Source organism: Ochotona curzoniae, unplaced genomic scaffold (genome assembly GCF_017591425.1).
Source record: "Ochotona curzoniae isolate NIBS_2020 unplaced genomic scaffold, NIBS_Ocur_1.0 scaffold_4701, whole genome shotgun sequence".
NCBI classification, from domain to species: domain Eukaryota; kingdom Metazoa; phylum Chordata; class Mammalia; order Lagomorpha; family Ochotonidae; genus Ochotona; species Ochotona curzoniae.
The window spans coordinates 80,730,119-80,744,940 of record NW_024467122.1 but is presented as its reverse complement, the minus strand read 5'-3'; the positions used below and the strand labels follow the sequence as shown (position 1 = coordinate 80,744,940).

The 14,822-nt window shown below is 41.2% G+C and overlaps 1 protein-coding gene across 2 annotated transcripts in view; it reads left to right on the top strand.

Annotated features, from left to right (window-relative positions):
* PEAK1 (pseudopodium enriched atypical kinase 1) overlaps positions 1–14,822 on the top strand; it is a 294,399-nt gene that overhangs the window by 121,141 nt on the left and 158,436 nt on the right. For both annotated transcript variants that reach the window (XM_040969691.1, XM_040969690.1), the window contains one exon: positions 6,660–6,741. The gene's annotated coding sequence lies outside the window, so the exon portion shown is untranslated. The remainder of the gene's footprint in view (positions 1–6,659; positions 6,742–14,822) is intronic.

The window sequence follows — 14,822 nt, the reverse complement described above, 5'->3', positions numbered from 1 at the left end:
TTAGCTTATTTTTCTATAACAGTGGAAGAACAACACTCAAGTCCAAAAACTCACCCATCCTTGAACTCATGTTCAACATTTGTTGGAGACATTGATAGCCTTTCATTATTAATTTATTTTCCTTCTCTGCCAGATGCTCTAGCCTTGTTACATGAGAACTTGGAGTTTCCTCTAGAGGCTTAGTAGAACCTTTGTGTTTATAACACATGTCTATAGTATTTTATGTATTTTAGGGTGCATTTGTATTGTTTATATTTCCTTCCTCCTCTGTCAAGCCTTGGAAATAAATAAGCATTATCTGATAACTCAACAGAAATGTGTCTTCTACTTAAACAAAAATTTAAGTCCCTTGATTCCTTGTCAATACTCTCCTATTCTATAGGGAGCATCAGTTATGTGTTATTTCATGGTAATAGATATCAAGCTACTACAAAATTTAACTCTTCATTTGCATAGCCCTGAAAATATGTTTAAAACTCTTTCATTATATTATCTAAAAGTAGGAAAGCAGAGTTCTTTTATTATTATACTCCATACAGTTTCCTGTGTTAGATCCATTTGGTCCATAGATGCGAATATCTCATAGCTATCTGCTTGATACTCAGCTGGGTTTTGAAGTGGTGGCCAACATATGAAGCCATTCTCAGCCCTCAAGGAGATCAGGCCATCAAGACACTGTGGCCAGACAAATGTGGGCAATGTAATTCAAGCCAAACTTGCTGAGGGCACTGGAAAAGGGCTTTTGTTTTTCCAGTTAATGGAGTAAAAGTTTGAGGTTGTCCTTTTTTCTCGCTCTTGCTCCCAGCTTTCTGCTGCTGCAGTCCCTGGGAGGTAACAATGATGACTCAAGAAAAACCTGATTCCTATCACCCACGTGGGATAACTTGAATGTGTTCCCAGCGCCTGTCTCTGCCTCCGGCCTCTTAGCCGTGACAGGCACTTAGGAGTAAACCAGTGGTTAGGATCTCTCTTGCGTTCTCACTCTCGCTGTCTCTTTCTCTCTCTGTCCCTCAAGTAAAATTAATAAGTTAATTAATTAAAGTAAAAATTTAAAAACATTGTCATATATCTTAGGCAATATGTCTATTAGACACGCTTTACTCAGTTGTGAGTAATGCCATTATCTGAGTGCGACATTAATGAGCAAGCAGTATAAATTAAGTTGTCTTTCGACAGAAATGCACATGAAACCAGCTTACATATTGATCATGTGATACAAATGTTGTGTCCAGAAACTTTTTGGAACCTAACCCTCGAGGTCCTATTTCTTGAGAAATAAAGTTCAGTCTTGATTAATTCAGTATTTATCGCAGTGTAATAGAACTATAAACAACAAGTGTCATTTAAGTGTGTGTGTGTGGTAGGGATATAAAATCTGCTGTCTTAGAGGTGGGCTTGTGGCATAGTGCATTAAGCTACCGATTGGGATGCCTGTATCTTATATTAGTACGCCTGGGATCAAGTCCTACCTCCATCGCTGGTCCAGCTCTCTGCTTATCCACCTGAAAGGCAGCAGATGAAGACCTAAGTGTGTGGGTTCCTGACAGCCACATGTGGCTTCCTGATTCCTAGCTTCCTCCTAGCCCAGCCCTGTCTGTTACAGGCATTTAGGAAGTGAACCAGTGAATGGAGTTCTCTCTGTCGTTTTCTCTCTCTCTCTCTCTCTTCCTTCTTTTGTCACTCACATTTTCAAATAAAGAAATTGTCTTAAAAATACACAAAAGAAACCTTTTGATTAGCACACTGTAGACATTCCTCTTAATTGATACTTGACAATATGATCATAAGAAATAGATAACTTTTAGGCCTGGCATTATTGCCTAGTGGCTAAATCCTTGTCCTGCATCCACCAAGATCCCATATGGACACTGGTTCGTGTCCTGGCTACACCAGTTCCCATCCAGCTCCCTGCTTATGGCCTGGGAGAGCAGCCAAGGATGGCCCAAAGCTTTGGCAAACTTGCACCTGTGTGGGAGACCCGGAAGATGCTCCTGGATCCTGGCTTCAGATAGGCTCAGCACTAGCCATTGCAGCCACTTGGGGAGTGAACCAGCAGATGGAAGATCTTGCTGTCTCTCCTTCTCTCTGTAAATCTGCCTTTGCAATAAAAATAAATAACTTTTTTTAACAAAAGTAAAGAGATAACTTTCTTATTGAAAAATGAATGCAAATCAGATGGAAAGAGTCCACTGTCTTAGATTAGATGGACCATTCCATATTCCCTAAATCACAAGGTTTTCATGAAATGCAATGTTGACATTAACTGACAACAATGATCGTCTCCCGCACACTTGTGTATAACGTGACTGTCAGCATCCTGTTGGTGGGCTGCCAGTTTCTTTTATGTTTAATGTTATTCTCTTTAGCACGCTTGTAACATCATCAATCCCTCTTCTCTGCAAAATTTGTTTTGTAATGATGTTTATGTGTGAGATTTCGTAACCGAAGACTAGCATGTGTGCATTTGTGTGTGTCAGTTTGCTTGAATACCACAGCTTAAAAGGATTTGTTTTACTTTTGATTTGGGAATGTTGGTTCATGTCAGTAGGGGTGTTTTAAAAATGACAGGTATTGTGTGAGAGTGAGAATTACCCATGCCTTCTGACATGACATCAATGCTGTGCTAAAATTTAACTTTCAGTCATGTAGCTCACTTTTCACTGTCTGCAAACCTGAAAGCAAGGGATGGCATTTACAGAGTCAAGAATGAGAGGACCCAGGACTCCAAACACCGGTTGTTATCTCTGAATTGGTTCTGTGCTGGTTAGCGTGTAGGTTTTTAATTAGCTCTCTCCTTGATATAGAAGTAACACTTGAGGTATTTTAGAGACACACAGTTAAAGCAAAGTCCTACAGAACTGCATTTGGAGTGTTTCTGTTTGTAGGAGATGGTTTATCTGGGCAGTGAATTCATGTGACTTTATCCACCTCTGACTGATCTGCAGTCTTCCAAGGAATTCACGTAAATATGCCTTCTGTCTTCACTGAAAAAATAGATTTTACGTCATTCAGAATGTTATGGTGTAGCTCAGTGGATAAACCAGCTACTCGGGTTGCCTGTGTCCCTCATCAAAGAGCCTGCTATGGAGTCCTGCCTCTGTTTCCAGCCCAGGTTCCTGCTCATGGTTGGGTGGCAGCAGGTGAGAGTTCTTCCCATGCACATGGGCAATCCGGATGGAGCTCCTGGCGCCTTTCTTTGGCCTCGCCCAGTTCCATTTGTTGTGGGCACATGAGGAGTAAACCAGTGAATCAAAGATCTCTCTTCCTCACACACTTGCTTCTGGCTCTCAAACATTGAAAAAGAAATAATGACTATGATCACATTTTTCCTTGTCCATATTTTTGGTGGATGACCTTAATCTTCACTTCTCGTGGAGAAAATGCCTCATTGATCTGTTCTTCTGCAGTCACCAGGGTATTGTAGTTTGAAGATTGGTACTTTTTAATTGTTGCAATGAGAAAGCAAAACATGGGTAGTTGTAGGTCCCTTGTGTGTTGAACATTAAGCTTACTATATTGTTGTTTTTCCCTGTTGATTTGGAGCAGCCTAATGTTCTAATATTATATCCTAAGATTGACTGGCTCTTGACTTCACTGATGAAGCCCTAATTAACTTATTTCAACTTCATAAACTCTTATGCAATACAGAAGTATAATTTGAGAATTTAATGAAGTTTTGGAGCAGTTGCTAAGTAAGGATACATTCTTTAAACTCTTATGATTGCAAGATATTGACTAACAAATGAAAATGTCTTCCTAAACTAATATATTTCTAACAGAAGTGCAGATTTGTATCTAAATAGCAACTGTCTCATATACTTTCAGATAAAATGGTTTGTCGATCTCAGATATAGTACTGGTTGTGGTGTCCAAGCCACTTTGTTAAGATAGCTATGTTTGTGAGTTTATTACTCTGTTATTATCCCTCCAGTCCTTGCTGTACACACACACACACACACACGCATGCACATGTCCAGCCTCCTCTCAGTGTGTTCCCTTTCTGCTTTCCTCTCGTGAATACTTTGATTTCCTGTGTTCATCTGTCTGTGACGAATTGCTCCCTGAATTCCACCAGGCCAAGTCTTTCTCTTCAAAGAAATGTACTGAAATCCATCTAGTTCCCCTTCTCGCAGGCTTCACGTGTATAAATTATATGGTGCTTTGTCATCAGTTTGCTTAGTCTCAATTTTTGTGCAGTTAAATAGATGTCTCCTGGGTGCTTGTTGCATGAGCTTGTGCCGTGGTCAGGGCTTCTAGAAGAGGTGATCCTGGGCCTGAATTTTGAAGAACAAGTGAGTTTCGCATGTGTGGTACAAGGGTATATTGGCAAAAAGAGCAGCGCAAGATTGCAAGCGATTGACAAACACTGTAATGTGGTTGTGGAGTGATGAGGTGGGAAACAAAATGAATTGAAGAGATAGGCATGATCCAGTTCCCTGAAGAATTTATATATCAAACTTGGAATTTATTCTGTGAATGATAGAAGGGTCTGAATTTTGGAAGTGTTTCGTGTGGCAAGATTTCCACTGTGTGTGTGTGTATGTGTGTGTGTGTATACATATATATTTAAAATATTTATTTTTATTTGAAAGGCATGTTTTACAGAGAGAGAGAGAGATCTTTTATCTATTGCTTACCTGCCCACATGGCAGCAACAGCCAAGACTGAGCTAATCTGAAGCCAGGAGCTTCTTTCCAGTGTCTCACAAGTGTAGGATCCCAAGGGTTTTGGGCCGTCCTCTGCTGCTCTCCCAGTCCGAAAGCGGGGAGCTAGTTCAGAACTGGAGCAGCCAGGACAGAAACTGGCACCCACATGGGATGCTGGCATCACAGAGTGGAAGGATTAGGATGCTGTGCCACCATGTCAACCCCAAGATTTCCATTTTAACCCAATCATTTTGGCAGCAGTATAGCAAATAAATTTGAGGTAGGGAAAAGGTAGAGATAGGAGGATGAGTTAGATTACTAATTGGATCACAAGAGCCAAAGCCTGGTGTGGGATACTCTGTAGGGATAGAGGGAGGCGGGAGACTTGGAAAGTGTGTAGAGAGGTCAGAATAGAAGGTGGTTGGTAAAAATGTACGGTTGCAACCAAACTGAGTTTGAGTGGTTGTAGCTGTGGTGTTACTAATGACTTTGAAAAGAAAAACAGATTTGAGGAAAAGAGGAGCAGTGGAGTTGTGGTGGCAGAGAGATTTTGCTTAGGGTTCACTCAGGTGAGAGAGTGCGGTTCAGAGGCAAGGTCAGGGTTAGGATCACTCACTCACGAGTCCTGCCAGTCCTTGTGGGAGCACAGAGCATGTGGGTGAACCAATGGCATGAGTGAACCCTGGGAGGGCACGAAAAGGCGTGGCCCAAGGAGAAGGAAAGGGGTCTTTGGTTAAATACTCCTAGGAAGAGAACAGCAGCAGCTTTGTGGGAGCCTCACTTGGAATGGTACATTGGGTCATATTCTGTAGTAAAAAGGCAGGATGTGTGTGAATTTGCCACCTTACCCAGCTGGAAGATGTTTTGTTTTCTTTGAGATTTCATTAAATGCTGTATCAAATTCTTGACAAGAACTGTTTTTAAATCCGTGGTGTTTCATGAGCACCTACTATGACCTAGGCCCTGTGTTAAATGTGTTATCTGTATCTTTTCATTTTATCCCTAAAACCCTATAGGAGTAGGTTTTATCATGTTCATTTTTGTATTTGAAGAACCTGAGGGTAAGAAAGAGTGACTTTTTCATACTTTGTATAATTCCAAACTTTAATCACTTACCCAGTGATGGTCTATTGCATATTTAGAAACCACCCCAAATTCTTAAATCTCTTATTCTGCTTCTTTAATATAAATTACTCTAGCCCAAAGGTGCTGACTTACACTTAGTTATGCACAGTCAGACTTGTGTGGCTTAGCCTGGTAGTTGGACACCATGAAAGCAATGAGGCATTACTTAATTCTTTTCATGTGAGTCAATATTTATTTTGCTTTCTTTTATGTGTGTGCATGTGCACACATGCATGCGGAAGCCTAGGCTAATAATCCACTTCTTCATTTTTTCTGCTGACACTTTGCTTTAAATATTTCCCAAATCGATGATGTTCTAAAACCCTGTGTGTCTACTCAGTTTTAAGAACTCCACAGCAGAGTTTGTCAAGTGTCTTACCGACAAGATTTAGAGATCCACGGAGCACAAACACGACTAGTCTTCTTGTCTCAACTAAAACTATATACAAACTATGATGTGTATGTATATATCTTCCTGGGCATTCAATTCTAGGTCTTTACTAGATTTTGTATAACTCAGCACTCTTCCTCTACCTAAAAAGTTATGAGCGCTTTAAGAACGATGGTTTTTGGCATAGTGTAATAACCTGTAATACTTCCTGTAATTCTTGAGTACTTAAGTCATCTTCACTGAAAGTATTGCTATTTTTGAAAATTTTTTTGTACCAAGGAACATTTTTATTTATATGAAAGAAAACTTATCTTGACTGCTTAAACCTATGACATTTTCAGTTGTATGAATCAGCTAAAAACATTGTATTGTTTTAAAACAGATCAAACAGTATATAAAAGGCTGATTCTGCTTCATTGCGGATTAAAAATACTTGAATATAAGGCATGTTTCAAATGCTCTTCACTAATATGTTCCTCCCTTTCCTTTTCCTGTAGGAAAGGCATATTTGTGGCCCATTCACAAGGAAAGAAAAAGAAACGAGAACACGGTGTCCAGAGTTGACGCAAATTAAGCCTGGTTTGTATTTTTCCTTTCCATGATGCAGCATGTTTATCCTACCTTTGAATCCTTTTGTAAATTGATCTCCTGCCTCATCCCACCAGCATATCTTAGAGTTTTTAACCTCGCTCATAATAGTAGGGAAGATTGAGAGATAAAGAGACATGCCCTTTTCAGAGTATTTACAGTGTTAACTGTGACTATGAAAAGCAAACCGATGAAGCACTAGATAGCATTCTCACTGTAAGATGAGAAGTTTTGTGGGGTTTTGTGAACTGCTCAAGGTCACAGGCTCTTCAGACTGTATCCAGGATTCAAACTCATATCTGTTGATTTCAAACCTGTTCAGCCCCATTATAGTCAGGGCTGGCTGCGGTGCAGCTCCTGATTGCTGAGGCTGAGGACAGGGACTTAGAGGTTTACACTTAAGGAAGCCCTCTGAGGAATACAAAGAGTGGAAAACATCCACTATTTCCCTAAAGTTTAGTAAATCAGAGAAAGGAACTAGTGTTTGTGGATGCTTACTGTGTCCCAGACAACTGTTGTATGGCCCCAACATGAATTGCCTGATGCAATTCACAATAGCCAAGTACAATATTTGATGTTATCTCTGTGTAGTTTGTTTTGTTTTAAGATTTATTTACTTGAGAAACAGTTAGAGAGAGGGAGAGAGAAATCTTGTATCTACTGGTTTACCCCCCAATAGCCTCAGTGCTAGGGCTGGGTCAAGTCAGTGCCAGGAGCAAGGACCTCCATCTGGATATCCCATGTGGGTGGCAGGGGCCCAAGCAATCCTTAATTGGTAGCAAAAGCAGAACCCAAATCTTTTTTGGGGAGGGGCTAGACAGGGTTTCCATCATGCCCATAGACCTCAAATTGGTCATCACATAAATCAAACAAGTAGCTAGACAGTTTGGTCTGAGCTGCTTTGGTCTGTTGGCGTCATACGTAAACATTCAGCTACTAGCAGTTTAATCATCTGACCAAAATATATTTGCATCTTTTTACTAAACCTTTCATTGTAACCAGTTTGAAAAAGCAATGGCTAAAGTTTCTTGATGCCCTGGTGAAGGTAGATTTGAAATTCACAAAATTGTGAAGGTGATGGTCACAACCTTGGTATGACAGAAAGAACTTAGGGCTGGGAGTCAGGAAGACTCAGACCTAACCCCCCATTTTCTTACTGACCTATGTGCTGTTGACACCTCTCTGCTTTCACACTCATTCGGTAAGAGGAGAAGGCTAATTGTTTCCCCAAGTCGCTTAATTAATTATGAAAGTAGGCTGTCAGAAGGGTTCTTTTTTTTTAGATGTGTTTCAAATGTAAATATCAAAGAATGTTTAGAAATCCTCTGAGATCGCTTAATTGCATCCTCCTATGGGATGGATGAAGAGAACAAGGCACTCAAATTTGAATGGAACTATAAACACTTCACAGCTCTCCCTCATACACCGCAGCCATGTGGCTTCCCCATCGTATTGATCCTCAGTGAAATTGCTCAGGGCCACACAGTCAGATCTGGACTCAGTGACTCTCACTGAAGTTTATGTTAACTGTGGGTGTTTGGCCTTAGCTGGGAACATATCTGTAACGTGCATTAGGGTGCCTGGGTCCTGGAACCACCCAGCTTCTGAACACAGCTTCTGCTGATGCAAACCCCGAGAGGCAGGATTCAGGGCCCAGGTGCTTGCGTTTCTGGTACTGCGTCAGAGACCTTGGCCCACTTCCCAACTCCCAGCTTCCACCCCAGCCTGGGACCATTTCATGTACTGGGGCAGTGAATCTACTCATGGGGGCTCTCTTGCTTTCTCTATGTATCTGTCTTTTTCTCCTTGCCTTTCAAAAATAAATTAACTCATTACTTTTACAATATTTTCTTAATGACAAGGTTTATTATTATGTGAAAATGATAATTCAGTGTTTTATGAAACAAATTAAAGCAAGAGTAGAAAAACATGTTTTCTAGCATGAAATCAGTAGTGCTACAGTGGTATAAATAGCAGAAACACAGAAACAAGCAAATAGCAAAAAACTAGAAGCTATGAATTGATGTAATATTTGTTTTCACTTATTCCTGAGTTAAGAATAAGCGTAACTGACTTTTTGTGTCCTTGGGTTCACCAGTAGGGAACCATTTGCTTTGCTTTATGCTAACAAATAATTCAAGAAGACTGTACTTTAGAGTGAAGTATTTACAAGTTGTAGTTGAGCCAAGGAGAACCAAAACAGTTAATTCAAAAGGATAGAATAAAATGGATGAGTTTGGAAAATTCTGCGTCTGTATGCAGAATTAGGCAATTATTTCACCACTTGATGGAGGTCTAACTTTTCCACTCCGCAGTTATAGAGGTTTTTTTTCAAGACAATACGTGTGTTTATGCCCATGACCTTCCTGTATAGAACAAAAAAAATTAATTTCCCTCATTAACATTCTATAAAAAAGCAATAATTTTTTAATTGGGAAAAAAAACGCTTAAAACTAGTGTGTGGATGTTAAGTGATCTTCCTTCCATTTATCCTGTTGGTTTCGAAACTGTCCTTCCTTTAAAAGTAACTGATTTTTCTAGATTAAATGGTATGATGGAGCTTTCTCTGTAGATAGAAAAATAAGTTCCTGAAAAAAATCTCTAATTTTTACTTTATGCTGTAATTCCCAAGATGACAAACTGTCATTCTGCAGAATAAGTAAAAGCATGATCTTTGATCTCCCTAATAATCCTACTCAAGTAAGGAAAACAGTAACGGAGGGAGTTGGTATAGAAGACGGTTCGAAGGCCGTCTTACAAGGTCTGACGCAGAAAAGACAAATGCGTTATGTCCTTCCTGAAGCCACTAATCCTTGAGGTCCTCCCCGCTGCTGCTGTGCTTCCCACATGCCCTGGTCCTGCAGAGCCCACCTGCTCCCACCTCCCGCCAGCAAGGAGCTAGGGAATTCTGGGTAATGATGCTTGATGCGGACTTGACTGGACCTGGGCTTGACTTCTCACCTGTGTATCTGACCTCAGCACATATGCCAGGTTTTTGTTTGTTTTCCACCAGTTGCCTTACGATGCTTTAAAGGAGGAAACAAAAGGCCACCTTACAGTAGCTGATTTTTAGTTTCAGGGATAACTCCAGAGCTGGTTTTCTGGAAAATTCAAGTGCCTGCCACAAACAGTTTCATTAAATTGTTTTTGTTATCCTATGATTGTGTCTTGCTTCCCCAGACTATAGTCTGAACTATTTTTAGCTTCGCATTGGCCAGCTGTGATTCAGTGGTCACAGCAGAACTGTGACAATTAGCTCAGGGCTTGGAATCTTCATGAGCAACTTGGCTGGCTCCTGTGATTTGTGAATTTGGCCTTGGGGTTTAAAAATTCCTGTTGGAGAGTCAGCTGCAGCTAGCCAGGCCTCTGGACTGGTTGTCTGCATGCACTGTGTGGCCCTGTGAGTCAGAAGGCTTGGTTTTAGCACATTAATCCTTTTCACTCATTATTTATTTCTTTAAAGAAATGATTGAAACACTAACTTTTTCTCCCCAGTTTTGACAAATCAAGTAGCATTGAAGTGCTTTGCCTTGTTTTGTTTTTCTTAAAGATTTATTCATTTTTTACTGGAAAGTCAGATTCACAGATAGGGAGATCTGTCGGCTGATTCACTCCCCAAACAGCAGCAACAGCGGGAGCTGAGCCAATCCAAAGCCAGGAGCTTCTTCTGGGTCTCCCACATGGGTGCAGGGTCCCAAGGCTTTGGGCCGTCCTCAACTGCTTTCCCAGGCCACAAGCAGGGAGCAGAGTGGGAAGCGGGGCGGACAGGATTGAGCCAGCGTCCACATGGAATCCCAGTGCATGAAAGACGAGGACCCCAGCCATAAAGCTACCAGACCAGACCCAAAGTGTTGTGTCTTTAATACAGATTCATTTCTCTATGTAATCACGTTTTAGTATCAAGACACTTTCTACACAAGAAGTCAATAATGAGAAGTGTGGAGGCTCAAAACACCAGCAAGTGCTTTTGAAGGTAACATTTAGTACATTTGGAGGGTGATAGCGAGGGAAATACTTAGCTGATGTGCATGAGTGTGACTAACACTCTGTGTGAGTGTGGTGTCTGCACGTGTGTGTGGGGGGGAGAGTGTGACTAACACCCAGTGTGTGAGTGTGGTGTCTGCATGTGTGTGTGGGGGGGAATTGTATCTAACCCAGTGTGTGAGTGTGGTGTCTGCATGTGTGTGGGGGGGAGTATGACTAACCCAGTGTGTGAGTGTGGTGTCTGCATGTGTGTGGGAGAGGAGTGTGACTAACACCCAGTGTGTGAATGTGGTGTCTGCATGTGTGTCGGGGGGGAGTGTGACTAACTCAGTGTGTGAGTGTGGTGTCTGCATGTGTTGGGGGGTGTGACTAACAACAGTCAGGAAGTGAAAGAACAATTTGATTTATAGCTTCCTTTCCTCAACAGTCCATCTTAAAGTTTGACATGACGATGGGGTTACAGGGAAAAGCTGATGCGTTTTCTATTTAACAATGAAATGATTAAGTATAGCCTAGGACTTCATTTTCTATCTTAGTATTGTGATTGAAATTATTAAATGAGATGATACATATTTTTAAAATCTACTTGCAAGATTAGTTCATGTCTTGCTGCTTAGTTATTTGAGTTTACCAGAGAATACCATCAAGCAGGTATATTCAAAACGTTGACTGCTTTCTAGCGTATAGATATACAATCTTAGTGGGTTTTTTTTTTATTTGTCAAAGTGAGAAGACAGGATAATTCTCAAATGCACTCAGAGTTTATTCTGCCAGATGAAACTTTTGTTGGAATAGGTAATCATTTGCTCAAGTCTTCTTCTTTTTTAATGCAACTCTCTCTCCAACAAAAGTTTAAACCAGAGGATGTTAATTACAACTTCTTTTCTATGAACACAAAATTTTAGCTCAAAATTTGATGAACTTCTTTGCCAACGTTGCCTATTCTTACATAGAAATGGAATATTTCAGTATAACATTTGCTAATCTGAAACACTGATGGTCTTTAGATCTACAAAAGTAGTAGAAGATTACAGAAAATGTGGGGACACTATATCTTCTGTAAAGAAACAAAAAAAAATGTATTTGATCATTATGAATGATTCCTAGACCAGTAATGCAAATATCATGTCTTATAAAATTAATAATGATAGAGCTGGAATTGTGTCATTAAGCTACTGCTTATGATGCCAGCATCCCATATTGTAGTGGATTTTGAATCCAGATGGCTCCTCTTTCCATCCACCTTCCATCTACCTTCCTGCCTACGAACATAGCTGAAGGTGGCCCAAGTACTTGGGTGCCTGACACCCATGTGGGAGACTCAGATTGGAATTCCAGCCTCCTGACTTTGGCCTGGCCCACGCATTGGTGTTGCAGTCATTTGGGGGGTGGACCTGCAGGTGGAAGATTAAATAATATTTTAAATATTAGAAATGGCAGACATTATTTTGTCAGTAAGGATATCAGTTCACAGACTATATATCAAACTATGGAGATTACCTGACACGAGAAAAGTTAATAAACTCTTGTACAATCCTTATAGTCTGTGGTCTGACTATTCCAAGGAGGAGAAATATTCAAAGCTAGTAAGGTCAGATGTTTAGAATTCATTAAAAGAAGATGCAAAACCAGTAAGAGCAAAGATTGTAAACCAAGTATACTGTCTGCAGTGCTAGAGTCCATATAAAGATGTATCATATTCCTTATTAATTTCAAGTTACTAAAAGCTTAGCAGAAGCCTAGACTAGGAAGAGGCTTTGGAAATCATTTCACAAAGACAAAACAAAGGTCGAGAAATTAAATTCAAACACCATGTGGATAGTTACTAGATTGCTCTTTACAGATCTATTAGAAAATTGGAGAGCTGAGAGCACAGATTCAAAGCCCTGGCTACTCTGCTTTTGGTCTGTCTCCCTGCTCGTGGCATGTGAAAGCCCCGGAAGATGGCCCAAGTGCTTGGTTACCCACATTTATGTGAGAAACTCGAATGATGAGGTCCCTGGCTCTTGGCTTTGGTCTGGTCCAGTCCTGGCCTTTGCAGGGATATAGCTCCCCTTTCTCCAACACTGCTTTTCAAATACATAAAATTAATCTTTAAACAAAAACAAAAAACTCTCCTGAAGCCTAACCTAGGTAACTACTGATCTGTAGTCCATCCCTGCTATTTTGCTTGTACCAAAATATTTCAGAAAGAAAGTATTCTCTTTGTGAGATCATCTGTATTGTTTGTACTTGTGGTTCATTCTTTCAATTGCTAAGTAGTGTTCTGTTTTAATACATATCACTAGGGCCCGGCACCGTGGCCTAGCAGCTAAAAGTCCAGGATTCCACATGTGCCAGGATCCCACATGGCGTCAGTTCTAATCTCGGCAGCTCCACTTCCCATCCAGCTCCCTGCTTGTGGCCTGGGAAAGCAGTCGAGGACGACCCAAGGCCTTGGGACCCTGTACCAATGTGGGAGACCTAGAAAAAGTTCCTGGCTCCTGGCTTCAGGTCGGCACAGCACCGGCCGTTGCGCTCACTTGGGGAGTGAACCATCAGATGGACAATCTTCCTCTCTGTCTCTCCTCCTCTCTGAATATCTGACTTTGTGATAAAAATAAAATAAATCTTAAAAAAAAAAAACTATATCGCTGTTATCCTGTTAGTAGTGGCTGCTTCCAGTTTTTATTTAGAAAACTCTTTTATTTAGAACAATTTGAGGCTCACAGTAAGATTGAAAAGATAGTAACAGTTATACCCCATACTACCCCACCCCACCCCCATGTATGTGTAGTCTCCCCTATTTTTAAAGTCTTCAGTCATAGGGCACATTTCTTAAGTTGATGAGCCTGCACTGAGATGTTACAGTCACCCAAACTTCACAGTGCCCGTTGGGGTTCACTCGTAGTGCTGCACACAATTGCACGGTCTGTGGATTCAGGCAGGTGCACAGTGGCATGCACGCATGATGGCTGTAACCTACAGAGTAGAGCATCCTATACTGGAGCACTCTATGCGCCAGGCCTCCTGTTCCCCCCTCTGCTTCAGCCCCTGGCAGCTCCCTGATACTTTTTACACTCTCTGTAGATTTACCTTTGCCAGAATGTCATGTAACTGGAATCATAGTCTGCAGGCTTTTCAGTTTGACTTCCTAGTTTGGGGGAGAAAAAAAAGTTTATTGGAAACACAGGTTTCCAAAAAGAAGGCAAGACAACAGAAAGATCTGCCATCTGCTGCTGGTTCACAACCCAGGTGGCTGCAATAGCCAGAGCTGATTCAATCTGAAGCCAGAAGCCAGAAGAGCTTCTTCCGGGTCTCCCACGCAGGTGCAGGGTCCCAAGGCTTTGGGCCGTCCTCGACTGTTTTCCCAGGCCACAAGCAGGGAGCAGGATGGGAAGTGGAGCAGCCAAGACATGAACCGGTACTGCTTTTCAAATATGTGAAATGCTTGGAGTTGGAGCTTTAGCCAGTTGAGCCATTGTGCAAGGCCCCTTAGTTCTGGTTTTTAATCAATATGTATAGAAATGTTCATTCATGTTTCCCATGTTATTTATATTTTATGTAGCTGTAGAACAATGTCAAGATCAGGAAATCCACATCAGTGTAATGTAAGAATAGTTCATTGACACTGCATTTTTTTTTAATATTTATTTTATTTTTATTAGAAAGTCAAATATACAGAGAGGAAGAGAGACAGAGAGGAAGGTCTTCCATCCACTGATTCGCTCTCCAAGTAGCAGCAATGACTGGAGCTGCGCCAATCCAAAGTCAGGAGCCTGGGGCTTCTTCTGGGTCCCCCATTTGGGTGCAGGATCCCAGGGCTTTGAGCCGTACTCAACTACTTTCCCAGGCCCGAAGCAGGGAAGCAGGCCCACCATGATTAGAACTGAAACCCATTTCAGATCCCGGCGCATGCAAGGGCAAGAGTTTAGCCGCTAGGCTACCGCACCTGGCCCGGCCACTGTATTATTTGTACATCCATGTAGCCGGTACTACAACAAAGGGACAGAAATATTCCATTTGCACATTTTCCTCTTATTACCTGCCTATTTAAAACAAACCGTTATTTTTATCTACTTGAAAGGTGGAAAGAGAAAATAATCTTA